General features: G+C 31.3%; 1 long non-coding RNA gene across 1 annotated transcript; it reads left to right on the forward strand.

Annotated features, from left to right (window-relative positions):
• Window positions 1–2,043: 2,043 nt before the first annotated feature.
• On the forward strand, window positions 2,044–2,652 carry LOC131070643 (uncharacterized). Its single transcript, XR_009112357.2, has 2 exons — window positions 2,044–2,243; window positions 2,337–2,652. It is a non-coding gene; the product is annotated as an uncharacterized LOC131070643 (long non-coding RNA).
• Window positions 2,653–5,869: the final 3,217 nt, after the last annotated feature.

Genomic DNA, 5,869 nt, shown 5'->3' on the forward strand with positions numbered 1-5,869 from the left:
ACGGATCCCATAGTGTGCATTGTTACTACCCAAAAGCCAAAATAATAGCTATAAGTAGTTTAGTCGCATACAGAGACAACCAAAAAAAATGTCAAAATCCAATTTACTGTTTAGGATCTAAGAGTACGTGAAGTTAGCTATAACGACTACTCGTACACTTCCCCTATGTCAATATCCATAGAATTGTAAAACTCTTCCATATTTTCCTTAGATGACAACCATAGATCCCTATGCAATACCTAGAAATGCATTTAAGACAAGACCATGATTTTAAAAGAGCTGATATAGTGGAGAATAAGGTAGAAAATAATTCATTCAATAGAAAATGAAGGCTATTATATGAGGAAATTAAGCAAACATTATTTTTAATATTTAAATCAATTTCAACAGAAACTAATCATTGCATCATTAATTTTTTCAAGGTAGGGATTAATAATACAAATTTATGTTTAATTTGAGAGGTACAAAATTATAATTGTACATTAATATTATAGTTTTTTAATGTATGACTTAATAAAGGAAACTCTAGATTTTCAAGATAAAGCATCTAATATATAAGGAGTACATTAATTATACCCTAATCATCATTTATTTTGTTGATTATGGTTCTATTTGCATTTTTACTTCTTAAATAAATGATGAATCATCCTTTTGAGCTTCTTCGCCCTGGTCTCTTCATCTACTACATATGAACCCCTTTGCCTCTGCCTCCACCCTTCAATAATTCTAATGATCTCTTCCACTTGTATTTATAGTAGCATATTTATCTATGTATAGCATTCTTGTCTTCTTGCCATCATGCTAAAACCTAAAATCTCTATTCAAAGTTGAACATGTCATAATATTAAATTATGAATTTAGAAAGAGCAACATGAGTTAAACCATAATTTAGTCATAGTAAAAGAACTAAAATCTATATTATCATTCTTTAACAACTAAAATCAAGATACATAAGAGTATCCCTTTTGAAAGAAATTCCCCACTCTTCTATGATGTAACTTTTTTTAAAATACACTAAAAAGGAAATAGACCAAAAACTACTCAAAGTAAATGAAATTACTAAATTTAGCAAATAATTATGTTTAATGTCCTTTCATTCAAACACTACTCAAAGTAAATGAAAATACACTAAAAAGGAAATAGACCAAAAACTACTCAAAGTAAATGAAATTACTAAATTTAGCAAATAATTATGTTTAACGTCCTTTCATTCAAACATAAACAACCTAATAATTATCTGATATCCTTTGGATATCCAATTAAGTCTCAAGAGTGACACGCAACTCAAGTTCACACTAGAACACAAAGTAATTAAGTCTAAAATTGTAGAAATACTAAAATAAACACCAAAATACAAATTTGAGATTTTACAAGATTGAATTAAGCCTAAAAAATTATCGAAATGATTGTTAACTAAAACAAGTAAATTATAACAACTTCAAACTCTTTGAAATCTTCATTTAAAAAATAAATTTAATTGATTTCTTGAATTAATAATTAAGATCTCTCAAAGTTATACTCTGCATCACATAATCGTTAACTAAAACAAATAAATTATAACAACTTCAAACTCTATGAAATCCTCATTTAAAAAATAAATTTGAAGGATTTCGTGAATTAATTATGAAGATGTCTCAAAATTATACCCCGCATCATACAAAAGAGTACTTCACTTCTATTTATATTAGAAACATCTAATTGAACTCTAGAATTCACCAATGCATAAATTATGATATATGAAAATAACTTATAAAATAGACGAATAATTTAAATCTTAAATAAAACTTACGCCATAAAGCAATATTGAAAAAAAAATACCCGCCCCCTACGAAAGTGTATGTGCCATTTCTCAAGTCGCTTTTGAAAAACTAGAAAAGACGAGAAAAATCTTCAAATTTCGCGTAGGTTTTGACCCCGTGTGTATAATACACTACGCGTTCAACATCGCATCAAGCCGGCCTTTTTTGAACAAATCCTCCACTCGCTTCAGCGAAATTTCTACACAATTGCTTAACGATTTCAAAATCTGTAGCTATATAAAGCGCTAATCTTCATACCAAAGGCAAGACAACTGTTTCTCAAACATTTCTTCTGTAATAAGCGTTATAATAATTTTGCCCTTTGGTAGCCTGTAAATTGAGGGGAAAACAGAACAAGGAATGGCAATGTTCGCAATGCCTCTGATGGCGGCTGCAACAGCTGCAGCTGCGGCCGTGGGAGCTTACAGCCGCTTCTATCAACAGGTAACATTTATACCTTATTATTGATTTCGTTATATTCTCTTTCACTTCGATTATTTTCCTGTTTTCTGACGGAATTATGTTTCTGGTTTTCAGGGTTTTGAAATTCGACAGGTTTATAAGGGAGAAGCGAAGGAAATGAGCGTAGATGAAAAGAGGGCATCAAGAAAGAGCAGCGGAGTAGTTTTCGCTCCGGAATTTGACGGTTTACATTGCTATGAAAATTTAATTTCTCGTTGAATAATTTTTTAATCTTTCTCCATAAGAGACCTTCGATTCATCTAAATCTTTATTCTTTTCCCAGCGATTCTGCCGCTGGTTGTACAACAGACTATTTTATTCAATCATTGATCTGTAACATGTGTATTAACGAACCAAATTTTAAATCAAAATTTATTTATCCTTTACCCTCTACTTGATTTGCTTTGTTAAGCTCCCCTGTTTCAAGTGTTCTGTTTCGATGTTTATTTATACCGATAATTAATGTGAGTATTATCTGAGAACTGGTGTGTTAGGACAGCGAATACACGAATAATAATCGTAATTTGTGGCAATAAGGCATGGAAACCCTCGACTCCTTTTTTGACCCGATCGATAGAATGCTGGTCAGGTGCACCCGCCCTCATTGAACGTTTACTGGAACGGTATAAAAATTTTCACATAAACGTAGATAAATAAAAGAAACCTATGAAGTTCACTAATAGGTTTTATCTGTATTAATAATAGTCTACTTTATATTTATTAGTTGGAATTTATAGATTTTAATTGGAGGAGTTGTGCATCTTTATTGGTATCCATAACACACTATTATTGGGACATTTGTGCATATGTATTGACCATTTTTGAGGTGGTTGTAGTGCACAGCTATTAAGACATCTTTGACTATCAATAAGTAGTTAAGTCCCATATAGAAGATGTACAAAATTAAGTTAGCTATAATGACTGTCTGTACCCTTCCCCTAAATAAATTAAAATCTAATTTTAACTAAATGCATGCATGAAAAGAAAGTGTAATGATATATATATATATATATATATAATGCCCTAAGAATAATAATATGAACCTTGTCATTTATGAGATTTTGCTTGAATTAAATTTAGGTCTTTTGTCTCCAGTCTCAGAGAGAATGGATTTGCCCATTACATCTCATACAAAAGGCCTCTGATGAATGTATTCAAAATCTTATATGGATACATGCATTTAACATGTAAAGTAAAATCAAAATGAAGAGTTCTTTGTCACAAGAAACTTTAAACCAACCTTAAAATTTTCAAGAAATGTCATAGTTGTTTTCATGTGCCAACAAAGTTAATATTTATACTTTAATTTGATTAGAAATGCTCAGATTTGCAGCATGGAAAGTAGATGCTTTTAAAGTGATAAAAATGATAACAAATTGAATGGCAAAATGGATGCAGAGACAACCTTTTTGGTATCCATCTTACTAGCAATTCAACAACATCAAACATTATTTGTCGCTTCCTTAGATAGACAACTAAATTTCTATACCTAGCTCCATTTTTTTCATAATAATTTGTTGAAACATCCACTGTTAATGGGTCTTAGCCTCAGTGAAATGATTTCTTCTCAAATTTGTAGCATGGGAAGTAGATGCTTTTAAAGTGATAAAAATGAGAACAAATTGAACGGCAGAATGGATGCAGAGACAACTTTTTGTTTTAATTTGTTTATGTTTACACATGCATACTAGTATTGAAGGAGCTTGTATAACTACAGGTATCCATCTTGCTAGCAATTCAACAACATCGAACATTATATGTTGCTTCCTTGGACAGACAACTAAATTTCTACACCCAACTCCATTTTTTTCATAATAATTTGTTGAAACATCCACTGTTAATGGGTCTTAGCCTCAGTGAAATGATTTCTTCTCAAATTCAAATCCCACACATTTCTTACCAGCATCCTCCAAGCATGTGAAGCTACCAATTCAATATTGCTCATCTAAATATATGGCAGGCAACAAGAATCCCAAAGTTTGTTATCTTTCGAGAGACCATGTGGTGTATTATGTTTATGCTTAGCTTCTTGTACGAGTCAATTCAGAACTAGTACTTTTTCCAAGTTTTACATCATCAAGATCAAGATTGGGAGTCAAATTTCACCAAATAAGCAATATATTAACTATTGCATTCAATCAGGGACAATCTGCATCTATAAGAGGAAAACAGGATAACAATGCCTTCTTCAAGAGCAGCAACAGATTTTTATTTCTATTAGTGTTTTCTTTGAAACAAAAAACTAATAGTTTCACTCTTTTGAAGGTTCAAGCACTAGCACTTGTGGATGTAGTCCTAAAAAGTCATGTACATTGAGCATTTGCGTTGCTTGTGCCCTAAATAAGCTTCTGAATGTTTCAAATTTGTACATACAATGATTGCCTCTTAGATTACCTTCTGCACTTTATTTATTTGATTGAGTCTTAGGTTGAATATCCAGTTTGACCAAATCCTTTATATGATATTCTAAGTATTCTTGAACTCTTTTCCATTGATATGATTATTTGTTTAGATTTTAGATTATCCTTTTCTGTAGTTGGCATTAAGAAAAGTAAAAATTCAATTCCTGGAAGGCAAGAAATTTTATAGAACATTTAGAACTAGCAGGAGAAAGGAAAGTAGATCAACATAAAGGTTTTAGAGAATTTTAAACCGTTTAGTATTATGTAAGAATATTGTACTTGTGCCAACAAGTGAAAGGGGAAATAGTAAAGAGCAATTACAACTTGTAATCTAGAATCACTTTAGTCAGATTTCATTTAAATAACTACAGATTACAATAATGACAATGATGGACACCCCAATACCTACAGAAATTACTTTAGTACTCATTCCCTTGACGATCAGTAAATGCTCCTAATGATCTCAAGACACATTGAATCCATAAGGGGTGACATGCTTGAAGATTGTGGCTTTACATAAACGAGAAATATCCTATTTAGAATGATTACAATGTTGTGTTCGACCAACTAGTGAAGTGCATAAATCTACAAAAGAAAATATAATTAAGCCACCAGCATGCGATAAAAGAGAAAAAAATTTAGATCATATATGTGCTCCAGTAGTAAGTAAAGCATAAAGAAAATATATCTCAGTTCCTGTGCTAGTTAGAGACCCAACGTTTAGTATGCAATTACCTAGACAAAGAAGCATGTATGATAAGTATGGTGAAATTAGATGCAAAGATGTATTTCCTGTCCAGTATGATGTGGTAATTTGTTTGTTCTAGATTCTAGAAAGCAAGAAGAATGTCTGCATACAAGACATAGTTTTGAACGGAAGATCCTCTGAATTCAAAGTACACTTTGTTACTTGATATTGAGGGTCCTCAAAAATATATTAAATTTCATTGGTAATGAAAACAATAACCTTTAATAATTGTATAATTCTCGTCATTACCACAATAAGATATTTAAGAAAATGTTTTTGATAATAAAAGCAGCCAAAAACGAGGGGGCTGACCAATAGGTACAATTAAGTGAACAATGGCAGGATCATTGTTTGCATAAAATCAACAAAGTAGCAGTCTTTTGCCTCTATCAAAAACAAAAACCATACTACGAGAGTCTATCAGCGATAAAAAACTACCAATCAAAGTATAATTCATA

This window comes from Cryptomeria japonica, chromosome 5 (assembly GCF_030272615.1).
Source record: "Cryptomeria japonica chromosome 5, Sugi_1.0, whole genome shotgun sequence".
NCBI classification, from domain to species: domain Eukaryota; kingdom Viridiplantae; phylum Streptophyta; class Pinopsida; order Cupressales; family Cupressaceae; genus Cryptomeria; species Cryptomeria japonica.